The following is a 17,921-nucleotide window of genomic DNA, read 5'->3' as shown; positions in this document are numbered from 1 at the left end:
AATTGTGTAAGTGGTTGTGCTGGTGGTGGTGTTAGCACAGAAGCAAGGATCTGGTAGGTGCCATTCTTTGGGATCCCTCTGTGCATTCATGGAGGTGAGGGTGATCACTCATGTGAGGGAAAGTTCACTGTTCTCTTTCCCTTGTTTTACTCTGGCAGCAGTGTTGGTGCAGGAATGGGTCACTGGTAGGGGGTCGGGGTGCTGGTGGGCTCTGTGCCCATCAAGGCTCTGACTGCAATGGTGGTATGTTGGTTGTGGGGGTGAAGTGCACTCCCACCAGCAGCAGTGGCAGGTCAGGGTGTGTGTGCCCACATGCTCTATCAGAACATTAAAGCCAAAATCCATCCCCCCACCATGCCAGAAAAGCAATGTGGGGGGTGGCCATGGGCCTGGGGGAAGCTGCAGTGTACAGAGGAAATGGGTGGGCTTGTGTGTGATCATGGGTGCCACCCCACTTGAGCTCTCTGCCAGTCAGGCATGGTTCATCATTTCAAAAGCTATGATCTGAGCTCCCAAAGCACTGCAAACAGGCAAAGCCAGGCTGGGGTCCCAGGAGACCCCAGCACACCAAGGGGTGCTTAGGTCAGACTGGTCTTGTCTGATGAGCAAGATCACCCTGCAGAGTTCAGGTCTGACATTTCCCCTAGGGCTAAAATCTCCTATGGGAGCAAATTGAGCCTAGGAAGATGGAAATTCCTGGCCATGCTCTGCTACAGATGCTCCTGTAACAAATACTCTGGGACCAATATCAACTGGCATGCTGCCCTTACCACTTCTCTAAGCAGCTCTCTTTGCCAGCTCAAGTATCTATGATGTTTGAGGGGTCTTCTCTTGCCAGAATTCCAGAGGCCTGTGGCAAGAGCAACTTGCTTTTTCCCAGTTCAATTCACCCATTTCCCCAAAGTCACTGGCAGACAGAAATGAGTTCTGGTGCACTGTAGCCCCATGCAGTGTTCTCAGCTTCCTCCTGCTTCAGCCTAGCTTCTGTGTCTTCCCTCTGTCCATTCTCCATGCCTTCCCTCTGGAGATCTGTTAGGAGTGTGCTAGTCATCCTAGTCCTAGTCTCTTGGTGGCAATTGTTGCTCCTGGTTGCATGTAGTTGGCCATCTTTTCCCTGCTTCTTAATGGAGTCTTTAGGGGTTTCTTTAGGTATAGATTCTTTGTCAGGAAAGAAAGATAATTTGACTTCTTTTACTGTTTGGAAGGCTTTTGTTTCTTTCTCTTGCCTTATTGCTCTGGCTAAGACTTTCGGTACTATGTTGAATAAAAGTGTGGGCATTCTTGTCTTGTTCCATTTCTTATGAAGAATACTTTCAACTTTTGTCCATTCAGTATGATGCTGGCTGTAGGTTTGTCACAGAAGGCTCTTATTATTTTGAGATATTTTCCTTCAACGCCAAGTTTGTTGAGGATTGTTATCATAAAGAGATGTTGGATTTTATTGAAAGATTTTTCCTGCATATATTGAGATGATTTTATGGTTTTTGTTATTAGTTCTGTTTATGTGGTGAATCTCATTTATTGGTTTGCATGTGTGGAACCCACCTTGTATCCCAGGAATAAAGCCTACTTGATCATGGAAAATTAACTTTTTGATGTGCTGCCAGATTCAGATTGCTAGTATTTTCTTGAGCACTTTTGCCTTATGTTCTTCAGAGATATTGGCATAGAGTTTTATTTTCTCCTTGTGCCTTTGCCTGATTTTAGCATCAGTGTAATTCTGGTTTTGTAGAGTGAGTTAAAAGGGTGTTCCCTCCTTCTCAATTTATTGGAATAGTTTCAGTAGAATTGGTACCAACTCTTCTTTGTATGTCTAATGGAATTCAACTGTGAATCTATCTGTTCCAGGACTTCGTTTGGTTGGTGGGTTTTTAAATTACTGATTCAATTGTCCAATCTAATATTGGTCTCTTCAGGGTTTCCATTTCTTCCTGATTCAATATTGGAAGGTTGTGAGTTTCCAGAAATTTATTCATTTCCTGTAGATTTTGTACACAGTTTGTGTACATAGTAACTGCTAGACTACCCTTATGAGAGATCCTTATGGGAGTTCTAAACATGAAAATGAAAGAATAATATCTGCTACAAGAAAAAGTCACTTAACTACAGAGTCTAAAGACTCTACTACAGCAACCATATAACAGAAACTATAAAGCAATCAGCTAACACCTTCAGGATAGGATCAAAACCTCACATATCAATATTAACCTTGAATGTGTAAATGGTGTAAATATCCCACGTAAAAGGTACAAAGTGGTAAGTCAGATAAAAAATAAGACTGATTCATCTGCTGTCTTTAAAAGATCTATTTCACATATAATGACACCCAAAACATTTTTGAATGCCAAATATCCCCTTGTGAGTACTAAGGATTGTTCTGAAGACAGAGAATGTGAACTGGTGGCAGAATGCTAGAACATTACTATGTATCCACAAGGAATTTAATAGATATTTTCAAATTATGTAAGAAATGCTTTCTCATTAATTTTCAAAAAGATCTTTTATCTGTTTCTCCAACTTTAGAATCACTTTTGTGCTAGAGAATCATGCATGTTATCAATACCCTTCTAGTTAATTTTAAATTATATATTGAAAAACTATAATTGTATCTATTTATGGAATAGAAAGTGATGTTGTGATTTTTAAATATAAGGTGGAATAATTAAGTCAAGTGAAGAAACATGCCCATCACCTCAAATTGCTAACGGTTTTAGTAATGAAAACATTTGAAATTACTTTAAGTGATTTTGAAATGTGTAGTACTCGATTATTAGCTACATCTACCACATTGTACAATAGCTCTTTAAAAAGTCAGGCTATTCTGTCTATGGAGTAGCCATTCTTTTATTCCTTTACTTTCTTAATAAATTTGCTTTCACTTTACTGTATGGATTCACCTCAAATTCTTTCTTGCGCAAGATCCAAGAACCCTTTCTTGGGGTCTAGATTGGGACTCCATTCTGGTAACATCTTTCTGATGGGCCCCAAATGGATGATACTGAGGACACCTTTGGCCAAAAGGAAATAGACTGCAGCACCAATTGGCTGACTTTGAGTAAGTTGTGGGGTACCTGGGTAAAGAATGGGATTGGGTTAGAGGTTCAACTTAGAGGTTCAACTTAGAGGAGTAGGAGTCTCTTCTAAGACAGAGAGGGTTAAAGACTCCTGTTAATAAAAAGCAAAAATGCTTGACCGAACTTGGGTTCAGGGACCAACTTAGGAACGTTAGAGCCCTCCCAAATATTTAGGGAGGTGGAGGTCCCCCTTCTCAGTAAAGTCCCTATTGACTAAGAATGGGTTTGGCAGTAAGAGATGTTAACTCCTATTCTCTTTGGATTAATCTGCCTTTCACTCTTTGCTGATGTCTGTGGATGACAGGATTTGGCATGTACAGGGTCATGGGACATGGGAGCTTTGCTTCTTCCCAAAGCGGGAAACTTGAGAGCTAATGGAACTGGTGAAAGAGGTCTCTTTGCTACCGACAAACCTGGACTTTTGATTCACAGTCGCTGCAATAGGTGGGTCTTTCTCTGGCCTCCCTGAGCTCCTTGCCTTTCCCACTCTGCCACAGGCAATGCTTCTCTCCCTTCCTCTCCTTTCTCTTTTCTATATTTTCTGTTACTCAGGGTGACTGTCTTGCCCAGAGACCGCATGTTGAAACTCTTTCAATACACTCTGAATAAATTAAAGATGACAGGACACAACCTGGAGCAAATTTAAGTCTTGCCAGTTTGATATTGGGTGCTAAGCAGAGTGGGTAATATCTGTTTTGCCACATGTATTTTGCTCTGGCTGGAATGGAAAATGTTAATCTAGCTTCCCCAGGCAGTCCGTTGGGGGAAAACTTGCAAAATTGAGAGGATTTTGCTTTTCATTCCATGATTTTCCTTTGTGTTGTGGCTTGGCTCCCAGGGCAATGGTGTAGCGGGCTGGGTCGCTAGCGCTGCTCAGGGAAAGAAAACCCAGAAGCATGGCAAGCCAGCAAAAGGGTATGAATTTCTTACCAGTCAGGTTTCCAGCTTCTCTGTGCAAACTGGTTGAAGGAATGATAAAAATCACTCTTTATCTCCTCTGTAAAGTCTTAATTAATGAGCAAAAGGATTCAAGAGGCTAATCTTAAGCTGTAGTGAATTTGTTATACTTTGTGCTATGAATTTGTCTTTCTGTATCTTTCTGTCAGAAAGAGGGGTCCCTTAGGATAGAACATGGGCCTAGGATTCCTGTAAGCCTGCTGTTCAAGATGACGTACCAAACTGGTCAGTTACAAACTATGCTACACTTCCCTGAAAAAACAAAACAAAACAAAACAAAAACCTAGATGAAGTTTCCTTCTCATCTTTTTTTCATGTTCTTGGGAGCTTGACCTTGAAACCATTTGGTGGTACTTTCTCTTGGTCTCTGCCATCCAGGGAACAGGAATTTCGGGGTTCATGTCATAATTAGCCCTAAAAATTATCTCGAGCAGTTAAAAGGCTTTGCAAGCTCAAAATTGGCCTGCTCTAGGCTCCCTCTGGGAAGAGTAATGAAAGCTGCCCAATGCTGTAGTCTGGCAGTTAAGGCTTTGCCATTTTACAATGGTACCCGGCTTCTTTTCTCAGCTTAGGGAACGAGTCCTTTCTCATTTGATATCGGTGTGACCTTTACAATTTGTTGATCTATTCCCCTCCAAGAACCGTCTTGAATTTTCCTTTCTCTGAGCTACCTTTGAGGAGTCTAGATTTTGTAAAAACTCTTACCACCTCTTTGAAAATACCTTGCATACTCGTTGTTAAGTTATAACCTTAGTAAAGGCTTATTGGTTTCACTTGAGAGGTTAACTTTGGTAAAGCTAAAAAGCCAGAAATATTGGCTGTTTGGCTGTTGGGTAATAGATTTAAAAGAACTTTCTTTTTTAAGCACTATGGTTAAAAAGTCAGCTTAATTAAAAGTGGATATACAAGCTCCAACAGCCTGGGACTCCTTCAGAAAAAAAGAGGAGGCGCCACAGACCCCATTTTGAAAAAATCCTCTGTCCCTCTGACTTCCTTATGAAACCCTAGGAATTCGAAGTGGATAGATCCTTCTCAAAATCTAAGGCTTTGTTCCATTTTGCATTGCATTATCTGATGTATTATACTTTGGGGGTATCAGAAATTACTTCATATTATGAGAGAGCTTTGATGTATAATAACTAGGTAGGAAATATACTTTTGGGGATAGCTCATGGAAGTTATGAGGAAATACTCCACTCTCTGCACATTTGGATCAGAGAAGCATGCTCTTAGCCACCTGGAAAGTATGGAAGTGTCCCCACACTGCCACTGAGAGATAAGACTCCCGTGGGGGATGGGGCAATCACAGACTGGGCTGATTGGGTTGCTTTGTAATGAAATGCATGGTAAGATCATTGCACTGTGTTGTTTCATAGCATTTCCCTTTTTGGAGATCTAAGATTTGATATAAAAATGGGACCCTTAATTTTGGGGGATCTGTTTTTGCCTTCCAGTTGTGCCAGCTCATTAAGTCAGAGAAACTGGCACTGTTCCTCCAAGAGCTCCACTCTGAAGCCAGTAATCCAACTAAAAATTCGGCAAATGAAAAATCTTACAACTACTGGATCTTCTTCTGTCTCTCTGTGCATTTATATGTGTTGTGTGTGTGATGTTTATACATAAAGGCGCTCAAATTAAAGGGCTTAAAAATATTTTTTCAGAAAAGCAAAAAGCGTAATGCTCTTTAGTTTACGTGACTTCAATAATTTTGAAAAATAAAAACAATTTTACATGCAAGATATGTAAGGAAAGTGAAATGTGTTTTTGGTGAAAGATTATAAGAAGGTATAGGAATGTAGATTTTTCTGCCTAGATTAAAGGGTTAAAGGATTGTTTTAAGTTAGAGAGGAAAAAGCTGAAGGTTTTGGCAAGTTGTGAAAGGTTTGTGAAAAATTAATCTTGTAAAAGAAATTCTGCGTGTGAACATATTGGCTAAAGTTAAAGGAGTATTATTCAGTTTTTTCATAAATTGAACATTGGAATAAACGCACAACAGGGTTTTCTGAGAGCAGTGACCTGATCTTTAATAAAAAAATTGTAAAGGGTTATAAAAGTTTATAAGACTCTTACTTATAGTCGTATTGATTAAGATTGGATACATTTGTTTATAAGGTTTTATTAAGAATTAGGTTTGACATCAATAGTACACTAATGTAATGGTGAAATATGGTTTATTTGGTATAAAAATCATACAGGAAACATTGTCAAAAATGAAATGGTGTTTGGCTTTCTTTGGACTGTATTTGTATAAATATGTTTTTGGTATGTGTTCCTAATTTGTGAGAAACTCCTATAATTCTGATGTGACTTAGTGTATGTTATTAATAGTTATAATCGTTTTGTAAAATTGTTGTATGCTACAGAAGGAACAAAAGTTTCCTTATCAATTGTGGCTTTAATAGTGGCTGTCCTAAGACTTTTTGTCATACACAGAAATTTGTCTTGTTTTGGTCCTCTTTAGAAGGTTGTTTCATAGTCAACTATAGAACTCTAACAGGTGTTTTTAAATGCAGGTTTCTGATAACTTTGGAGATTGTGACATTAGAATAGAAGAAAAAAACTTTCAGGACTCTGATGGAGAGCTGAAATATTCATGATTATCAAGCAGGATAGGTGATAACTGCATGGACTGAACTAATAGAAGACTGAATTAATCTTTTTGACTTTTTGCTTAAAACATTGCTAATCCTTTGTTTTATTTTTCAGAGTCAAGAAAACTTTTTTGGGGGAGCTATATACAGCTTTTAACAATTGAGTAAACTATACTCCTGTGAACAAAATTTGGAGGATTTTTTTTCTCTCTACCTGATTTCTCCAGTATTCGGAAACTAGTTGTGATTACACTTAACTTATGGCAACATAGCTATTTGCATAAGTACAATAAGAATCTATTTTCCTTTGCAGCAGGACACAACTGGAGAAACTGGTTATTTTACCAATGCTTTGACTGGAATGTTGTGCTTTTCTTTAAGAAATTCGACTTGACTTATAGAGCCAATAAAAGCCCCTTGCTAAAACTGGCCTCCTACCTTGTCTACACAGTACCTGTGCAGAGTTCCTTACCTGTGGTAAGTAAAGATTGTCACTTTCTGACAGGCCCAGGAGCCCCAAGTTTATATTAGATCCTCAGGAGGAGAAGAATTTACCCAACTCACAGGCATTTGATGCCACAAACCCATGGCTGTGTTCAGCTTTAAAAAATGTCATATCTGAGATTCCTTATGGAACAGAGTTCCATCAAAGCCAATTTAAAAAGAGCTTATGTGACAAATAATTATTCTTGCTGCACTTTATACAAATAATCAGGCCAAGTATAATAATCCAAATTGGTCTTACCATGATTTGTCTTTAGTACAAATGGGAGACTGGAGAGAGAAAAATTATGTTTCAAAAACTATGTTATCTAATAGTTATTAGACAACATAGTTATCTGCAATTTAGACTGATTGCTTATTTCTGTGAATCAACCAGTGATCTCTGGCTGCATCCCAGAAGAAACAAGAGGGATAGGTAATATAAAAATCCGGATCAGTATCAATATTCTAATTCTAAACACATATTGGAATCATCTAGCAACCCCATATCAGCTTGGTTCCAACGGTTGCACAGTTCATGGACTGCCTTCTTATTTAGTTTACTTTGGATAATTTTGCTTATTTTGCTTTATTGTTGTAGAATATAGTGCTGTTGTACTCTTTGTATAGGAACACAAGATAAGTTTACTGAATGTCTTCTTAAATTGAACATTTATTAATCTTCCAGATATCACCTTTTGTTGGAACTCAGAGTTACGAATGCCCCTTAACATACTGAAGCTTTCTGACTGAGCTCCTCTCTATCCCAAATACGAGAGACCTTAATAGTTAGGGAGGAATATTATTGCCCCTGTTCAGCCTGAAGAAGTTACAGAAGACAAATTTTCATCCCTCTACAATGCTTAGGATTAATTGTTCTCTTACAAAAGGGAGGGGGAGAAATATGCAAGAGGTGTTTGAACCAGAGCAACTCTATCTTGAATACGGGCTGGGTAAAATAAGGCTGAGACCTACTGGGCTGCATTCCCAGGATGTTAAGACGTTTTTAGTCACAGGATGAGATAGAACGTTGGCACAAGATACAGGTCATAAAGACTTTGCCGATGAAACAAGCTACAGCAAAGAAGCCAGCCAAAACCCACCAAAGTTAAGATGGCAACAAGAGTGACCTCTGGTCATCCTCACTGCTTGTTATACACTAATGATAATGCATTAGCATGCAAAGAGACACTCCCACCAATGCCATAATAGTTTACAAATGCCGTGGCAACGTCAGGAAGTTACCCTATATGTTCTAAAAAGGGAAGAAACACTCAGTTTTGGGGATTGCTCACTCCTTTCCCAGAAAACTCATGAATAATACACCCTTGCTTAGCATATAATCAAGAAGTAATAATAAATATCTTCAGTTGAACAGCTCAAGCCACTGCTCTGCTTACAGAGTAGCCATTCTTTTATTCCTTTACTTTCCTTATAAACTTGCTTTCACTTTACTGTAAATGTAAATAAATAAATATTAAACTTATTTTTCCTATCTCACAGGCTTCGTACCCTTAGACTAGTATCTTTCCATTCTGTCTACCCCTAGCTTATGGTAACCAGCATTCTACTCTCTGCTTCTATAAGCTAAATCATTTTAGATTCCATGTATAAATGAGAATATACAGCATTTGTCTTTCTGTGTTTGGCTTATTTCACTTATCTCAATGTTCTCCAATTTCATCCTTGTTGAAAATTAAAAAAAAAAAATCTTCATTTTAAAGAGCTAAATAGGAGCGAGTAGGGTGTGGTAGTTGGGGGTGCTGGAAGAATGAGGAGGCAGTGAATCACTTATAAATGATGGCAAAGGAGGAGCCAAAGCTGAAACTCCAGGAGGGTGAGTGAGTGCTGCACTCTCTTCGGCCTCTTTTTTATGAAGCAAAGGGCGTAGAGGTTGCCATAAAGGACAAACAAGTGAAATACTTTGTACATTACAATTGTTGGAATAAAAATAGGGTTGAATCATTCCAGAGAACAGAGTAGTCAAATACGTGGACACCAATGTGCAGAAACAGAACTTTAAAAAGTCAGTCAGGAACAACATGCAGAGGGAAAGATGAGAGGGGCTGCCCCAGGAAATAAGACATCTTGTGTGCAACAGAAAAATATTGACGTGAAAACAAAAAAGAAGAAACAGAAAAAACCTGGAAATGGAGATGGTGACAGTAGCAGTGAGATTCTGCAGCCTTTTTGGAAGAAAAGGGCCTGGGTAGATCCTGCTCTTGAAAATGAGGAAACATTTATGAACAGAGTTGAAGATAAAATAAAGTTCCTGAAGAGCTAAAACTATTGCTTGTTGATGACTGCGACTTAATTACCAGGCAAAAACAGCTGTTTTATCTTTCTGCAAAGAAGAATGTGGGTTTCACTATAAAGGATTATGCAAATTACAAGAAATCTCATGGAAACACAGATGATGACTATGCTGTTAATGAAGTTATGCCAGGGATAAAAGAATACTTCAACGTAATGTTGGGCACCCACCTACCCTACAAATCTGAGACAACTGTATGCTGAAATTCTTGCAGATCACCCTGATGCAGCCATTTTCCCAGTGTATAAAGTGCCATATTTACTGAGATTATTTGTATAAATTGGAGCAATGTTGGCCTATACACTACTGGATGAGAAGAGCCTTGCTTTATTACTGAATTATCTTCATGATTTCCTAAAATACCTGCAAAGAATTCTGCAACTTTGTGTAGGGCCAGTGATTATCAAGTGGCTCCTCTTGAGTACCATTGTAAAACTGTGTGAGAGGCACTATCACTCAGTTATGTTTGGATCTCTGTAAACATATTTTTTGTTCTTAGACTTTCTCTTGTACAAATGACGTATTTTGAAGATATTAGTGTATAACAGAATTGATGCTTGTTTTCTGTTTGATTTTAAACAGAGAAAATAAAAGGGGTTATAGTTCGTTTTTTCTTTTCTTACTTTTTAAAAATTTCAAAGTTGCTAGTGGTGTATTCAGTGATGGATGACAGAGAAACATTCTATAGAGTGTTTTATTGCCTAGTTTATGAAGCTGCATTTGAATGCTGCTGTTTCTATTCCTTTGACACTATGCCCTTTTATAATACATGCTAATCCTATATGACAAAATGCTCTGATTCCTAATACCAAAGGTTCAATTCATTGTAACAAGTGAACACACTCATTCATTTGTGCTTCTTTTTTTACGGTGCGTAAAGAGCTCATCCTTTGCAAGCCATCCATGTTGTTCTTCAGAGTTTTATCTTTGCTCAAATTGTTGGAGAATGGTGGCTTGTTTCATGGTTTTTATGTTTGTGTCTAATGCAAATTTTAACAAAACAGACACAATGTATGTATACCTAGTTTTCTGGAAGGGTCAGTCTTTTAGGAATTGTTTTTAAAATCTTTAATAAAAATTTTTAAAAATTCCAAAAAAGCTAAGTAGTATTACACTGTATGTATATCTATATGTAGATATGTAGATATAGATATAGATCTATGTATATTTGTATCTATCTATCTATCTATCTATCTATCTATCTATCTATCACATTTTCTTTATCCATTTATGTGTCGATGGACACAGGTTGATTCTTTAACTTGGCTATTGTGAACAGTGCTGCAATGACATCTCTGAAATACTGATTCTAAATGTTTTGGGTAAATTCCTAGAAGTGGGATTGCTGGATCATATGGTAATTTTATTTTTAGTTTCTTGGGGAGTCTCCAAACTGTTTTTCATAATGACTGTACTAATTTTTATTTCCCCCAATAATGTACAAGTGTTCCCTTTTCTCTCCATCCCTGCCAAAACTTAATCTTTGTCTTTTTGATAATAGCCATTCTAACAGAAGTGAGGTGATATATCAATGTTGTTTTAATTTGCATGTCCTTAATGATTAGTGATGTTGAGGGCTTTTTCACATCTGTGGGCCATCTGTATGTCTTCTTTTAAAAGTGTCTATTCAGGTTTCTAGCCCATTTCTTTTTAAAAAGTGAGTTAAATTTTATTTTATTATTTGAAGTTAATGTGATTATTTAATACATGCATATAATTTGTAAAGTTGAAATCAGTGTGCTTGGCATATCTATCACTCTAAAAAAGTTGTGTTTTCTTTATGTTAGAACTATTCAAATTCTTTCTTCTAGCTATTTTTTAGTAATACACAAGATTATTGTAAACTATGGCCATGCTGACAATCTATCTAACACTAGGTCTTATTTTTTTTCTATCCAAGCATATATTTGTACCTATTAATCAACTTCTCTTTATCCTCCCTACCCTGTACTATTCCTGGCCCGTGGTAATCCCTTATCTGCTCTCTATCTTCATAAGATCCACCTTTTTACCTTCCATGTATAAGTGAGAACATGCAGGATTTGTCTTTCTGTGCTTGGCTTATTAAACTCAACAATAATGACCTCCAGTCTCATCCATGTTTTTTGCCTATTTCTTAATGGAATTGTTTGTTTTCTTTCTATGGAGTTCGTTGAGTTCTTTATAGACTGTGGTCATTAACTGCTTATCAAATATATGGCTTTCAAATATTTTATCCATATGAGTAGGTTGTCTCTTCACTGTATTAATTGTTTACTCTGTTGCACAGAAATGTTTTATTTCAATGTAATCCCATTTGTCTATTTTTGCTTTTGGAGTCAAGTATTAAATAACATTGCCCAGGCCCCTATGCTTTCTTCTAATGGGTTTTGTAGTTTTAGGTCTCACGTTTAAGTCTTTAATTTATTTTGAGTTAATTTTTTATAATGTGTGAGACAAGGGTCAAATTTTATTGTTTTGTATATGGATATTTGGTTTCCCCAACACCATTTATCGAAGAGATTGTCCTTTTCTCATTGTACATAATTGAAACCTTTGTTGAAAGTCAATAGACCATATATATGTGAGTTTATTCATTTATTTCTGGGCTCTATATTCTGATCCATTTTTTGATGCGTCTACTTTTATTTCAGATCCATGCTGTTTGAATTACTACCATGTTGTAGGACAGTTTAAAATCAGGTAGCATGATATCTCCAGCTCTGTTCTTTTTGTTCATAATTGTCTTAACAATTGGAGATTTTAGGATTTTTTTCTATTTTTAAGAAAAATGACATTGGAATTGTGCTGAATTTTTAGATCACTCTGAGTGGTATAAACATTAAAAAAATAATTCTTTAAATCCATAAACATGGGCTAACTTTTTATTTACTTATGTTTTTCAATTTCTTTCATAAATGTTTTTATAGTTTTCATTATATATATCATTTGCTTTGGTTAAATTTGTTCCTAAGTAATTCATTTATTTATTTTTTGGAATAGTTATTGTAAATGGAATATCTCTCTTGATTTATTTTTCAGATGGTTCATTGTTAATGTAAAGAAAATCTATTGATTTTTGTTTCTTGATTCTGTATTCTGAAACTTTACTAAATTTGTTTACCTGTTCTAGTTTTTTAGTGATATATTTAGAATTTTTTCCATATAATATCATGACATCTGCAGATAGCAATTTCTTTCTCATTTAGATGACTTTTATTTCCTCTCTAGCGTTATTTCTCTGACAAGGACTTTCAATACTATGTTGAGTGGAACTGGCAAAAGTGGGCATTTTTCTATTATTCTGGATATTAGGATACATGTAGAATGAAAGTCAAAGAATAGAAAAAGGTATTCCATGCAATGAAAACCCAAAGAGATTTGGGGTAGAAATATTTATATAAGGTAAAATAAACTTTATGTAAAAGCAACTGCAAAAAGAGACACAGAAACATTTTATAATACCAAAAAGATCAATTTGTTAAAAGAATATATATATGAAATTGCAAATTTACATGTACCCAATATTGGAGCACCTAAATACTAAAGGCAAATACTAAAGAATCTGAAGAGATAGATTGCAATACAATAAGAGTAGGGTACTTAAATACCCCACTTTCAATAATTATCAGGTATTCAAACAGAAAATTAATAAAAAACAGAAGACTCAAAAAACAGTTTTGATCAAATGGAAACAAAAGACATACAGAGAATATTCCATCAAGCAGGACTATAATACACACTCTTTTCAAGTGCCCATGAAACATTCTCCAGGATAGGTTAAGCCACAAGAGGAGTCATGGAAATTTTAAGAAAACTTAAATCATATGAAGTAACTTTTCAGATGACAATGGTATAAAACCAGATATCAATAACAGAAGAAATTTAAAAAATTCACAAATACATGGATATTAAACGTGTTCATGAACAACCAAGGAGTCAATAAAAATTTTTAAAAGGAAACTGAAAAACATCTTGAGACAAAAATGAAAACATACCAAACTTATGGAATGCAGCAACAATAGTTTTAAGAGAAAAGTATATTATAATAAATGCTCACATGAAAAAAGAAAGGTCTCAAATACATAACTTAACATTATACCTCAGTGGAATAACTCAAGATGGATTAAAGACTTAAATGCAAAGCCTGAAACCATAAAAACCCTGGAAGAAAACCTAGGCAATACCATTTAGAATGTAGGCATGGGCAAAGACTTCATGACTAAAACACCAAAAGCAATTGCAAGCAAAGCCAAAATTGATAAATGAAATCTAATTAAACTAAAGAGCTTCTGCACAGCAAAAGAAACTATCATCAGAGTGAACAGGCAACCTACAGAATGGGAGAATATTTTTGCAATCTACCCATCTGACAAAGGTCTAATATCCAGAATCTACAAGGAACTTAAACAAATTTACAAGAAAAAAAACCCAAAACAACCTTATTAAAAAGTGGGCGAAGGATATGAACAGACCCTTCTCAAAAGACAAAATCTATGCGATCAAGAAACATATGAAGAAAAGCTCAACATCACTGGTCATTAGAGAAATGCAAACAAAACCACAATGAGATACCATCTCATGACAGTAAAAAGGGCAATCATTAAAAAGTCAGGAAACAACAGATGCTGGAGATGAATAGAAGAAATGGGAACATTTTTACACTGTTGGTGGGAGTGTAAATTCGTTCAATCATTGTGGAAGACAGTGTGTCAATTGCTCCAGGATCTAGAACTAGAAATACCATTAGACCCAGCAATCCCATTACTGGGTATATACCCAAAGGATAATAAATCATTCTACTATAAAGACACATGCACACGTATGTTTACTGCAGCACTATTTACAATAACAAAGACTTAAAACCAGACCAAATGCACCTCAATGGTAGACCAGATAATGAAAATGTGGCACATATATACTATGGAATACTATGCAGCCATAAAAAAGAATGAGTTCATGTCCTTTGCAGGAACATGGATGAAGCTGGAAACCATCATTCTCAGCAAACTAACACAGGATCAGAAAACCAAACACCACATGTTTTCACTCATAAGTGGCAGTTGAACAATGAGAACACATGGACACAGGGAGAGGAACATCACACACCTGTCGGGGGGTGTGGGGGCCCCCATGACCTGGTGTTGGGTCTGATCACCCCAACACTCAACACAATAATAACTGTATATGATAAGGCAACAACATTGTATTCATTGTTGAAAAATTAAAACCCTTTTATCTAAGATCCAGAACAACACAGGGATGCCAACTCTCACCACTTAAATTCAACATAGTGAAACAAAAAGCAGCAGAAACCTCTGCAGATGTAAAAGTCCCTGTCTGACAGCTTTGAAGAGAGCAGTGGTTCTCCCAGCACGGAAGTTGAGATCTGAGAACGGACAGACTGCCTGCTCAAGTGGGTCCCCGATCCCTGAGTAGCCTAACTGGGAGACATCCCCCACTAGGTGCAGACAGACACCTCACACCTCACACAACTGGGTCACCCCTGAGATGAAGCTTCCAGAGCAAGAATCAGACAGCAACACTCGCTGTTCAGCAATATTCTATCTTCTGCAGCCTCCGCTGCTGATACTCAGACAAACAGGGTCTGGAGTGGACCTCAAGCACACTCCAACAGACCTGCACCTGAGGGTCCTGACTCTGAGAAGGAAAACTAACAAACAGAAAGGGCACCCATAAAAAAAACCCCATCAGTACATCACCATCATCAAAGACCAAAGACAGAGAAAATCACAAAGATGGGGAAAAAGCAGTGCAGAAAAGCTGGAAATTCAAAAAATCAGAGTGCATCTCCCCCTCCAAAGGAATGCAGCTCATTGCCAGCAACGGAACAAAGCTGGACAGAGAATGACTTTGATGAGTTGAGAGAAGAAGGCTTCAGTTGATCAAACATCTCAGAGCTAACGGAAGAACTACGTAACCAGTGCAAAGAAACTAAAAACCTTGAAAAAAGAATGGAAGAATGGATAAGTAGAATAATCAATGCAGAGAAGATCATATAAGAACTGATAGAGATGAAAACAATGACACGAGAACTACGTGACAAATGCACGAGCTTCAGTAACCGACTCGATCAACTGGAAGAAAGAGTATCAGTGATTGAAGATCAAATGAATGAAATGAAGTGAGAAGAGAAGTGTAGAGAAGAAAGAGTAAAAAGAAATGTACAAAGCCTCCCAGAAATATTGGATTATGTGAAAAGACCAAATCTACGTCTGATTGGTGTGCCTGAAAGTGACGGGGAAAATGGAACCAAGTTGGAAAACACTCTGTAGTATATCATCCAGGAGAATTTCCCCAACCTAGTTAGGCAGGCCAACATTCAAATTCAGGAAATACAGAGAACGCCACGAAGATAATCCTCGAGAAGAGCAACTCCAAGACACATAATCGTCAGATTAACCAAAGTTGAAATGAAGGAAAAAATCTTAAGGGCATCCAGAGAGAAAGGTCGGGTTACCCACAAAGGGAAGCCCGTCAGACTAACAGCAGATCTCTCAGCAGAAACTCTCCAAGCCAGAAGAGAGTGGGGGCCAATATTCAACATTCTTAAAGAAAAGAATTTTCAACCCAGAATTTCATATCCAGCCAAACTAAGATTCATAAGTGAAGGAGAAATAAAATCCTTTACAGACAAGCAAATGCTTAGAGATTTTGTCACCACCAGGCCTGCCCTACAAGAGATGCTGAAGGAAGCACTAAACATGGAAAGGAACAACCGATACCAGCCATTGCAAAAACATGCCAAAATATAAAGTCCATCGATGCTAGGAAGAAACTGCATCAACCAACGAGCAAAATAACCAGCTAATATCATAATGACAGGATGAAGTTCACATATAACAATATTAACCTTAAATGTAAATGGACTAAATGCTCAAATTAAAAGACACAGACTGGCAAATTGGATAAAAAGTCAAGACTCATCAGTTTGCTGTATTCAGGAGACCCATCTCACATGCAGAGACACACATAGGCTCAAAATAAAGGGATGGAGGAAGATCTACCAAGCAAACGGAAAACAAACAAACAACAAAAAAAGCAGAGGTTGCAATCTTAGTCTCTGATAAAACAGACTTTAAACCATCAAAGATCAAAAGAGACAAAGAAGGCCATTCCAGAATAGTAAAGGGATCAATTCAACAGGAAGAGCTAACTATCCTAAATATATATGCAACCAATACAGGAGCACCCAGATTCATAAAGCAAGTCCTTAGAGACTTACAAAGAGACTTAGACTCCCATCCAATAATAATGAGAGACTTTAACACCCCACTGTCAACATTAGACAGATCAATGAGACAGAAAGCTAACAAGGATATCCAGTAATTGAACTCAACTCTGCATCAAGAGGATGTAATAGATATCTACATAACTCTCCACCCCAAATCAACAGAATATACATTGTTCTCAGCACCACATCACACTTATTCCAAAATTGACCACATAGTTGGAAGTAAAGCACTCCTCAGCAAATGTAAAAGAACACAAATTATAACAAACTGCCTCTCAGACCACAGTGCAATCAAACTAGAACTCAGGACTAAGAAACTCAATCAAAACTGCTCAACTACATGGAAACTGAACAACCTGCTCCTGAATGACTACTGGGTAAATAACGAAATGATAGCAGAAAGAAAGATGTTCTTTGAAACCAATGAGAACAAAGATACAACATACCAGAATCTCTGAGACACATTTAAAGCAGTGTGTAGAGGGAAATTTATAGCATTAAATGCCCACAAGAGAAAGCAGGAAAGATCTAAAATTGACACTCTAACATCACAATTAAAAGAGCTAGAGAAGCAAGAGCAAACACATTCAAAGGCTAGCAGAAGGCAAGAAATAACTAAGATCAGAGCAGAACTGAAGGAGATAGAGACACAAAAAACCCTCCAAAAAATCAATGAATCCAGGAGCTGGTTTTTTGAAAAGATCAACAAAATTGGTAGACCACTAGCAAGACTAATAAATAAGAAAAGAGAGAAGAAACAAATAGATGCAATAAAAAATGCTAAAGGGGATATCACCACCGACCCCACAGAAATACAAACTGCCATCAGAGAATACTATAAACACCTCTACACAAATAAACTTGAAAACCTAGAAGAAATGGATAATTTCCTGGAAAATTACACTCTGCCAACACTGAACCAGGAAGAAACTGAATCCTTGAATAGACCAATAGCAGGCTCTGAAATTGAGGCAATAATTAATAGCCTACAAACCAAAAAAAGTCCAGGACCAGACGGATTCACAGCCAAATTCTTCCAGAGGTACAAGGAGGGGCTGTTACCATTCCTTCTGAAACTATTCCAATCAATAGAAAAAGAAAGAATCCTCCCTAACTCATTTTATGAAGCCAACATCATCCTGATACTAAAGCCTGGCAGAGACAAAACCAAAAAAGAGAATTTTAGACCAATATCCCTGATGAACATCGATGCAAAAATCCTCAATAAAATACTGGCAAACCGAATCCAGCAGCACATCAAAAAGCTT

General features: G+C 37.2%; 1 protein-coding gene and 1 pseudogene across 1 annotated transcript in view; both read left to right on the top strand.

Moving 5' to 3' along the window:
* Positions 1–17,921, top strand: part of ZC4H2 (zinc finger C4H2-type containing) — a 558,331-nt gene that overhangs the window by 100,415 nt on the left and 439,995 nt on the right. The window lies entirely within an intron of this gene.
* Positions 8,903–9,862, top strand: LOC126946539 (mortality factor 4-like protein 1; annotated as a pseudogene).

Source organism: Macaca thibetana, chromosome X (assembly GCF_024542745.1).
Source record: "Macaca thibetana thibetana isolate TM-01 chromosome X, ASM2454274v1, whole genome shotgun sequence".
Lineage (NCBI taxonomy): Eukaryota > Metazoa > Chordata > Mammalia > Primates > Cercopithecidae > Macaca > Macaca thibetana.
This window is presented reverse-complemented; position numbering and strand designations above follow the sequence as displayed.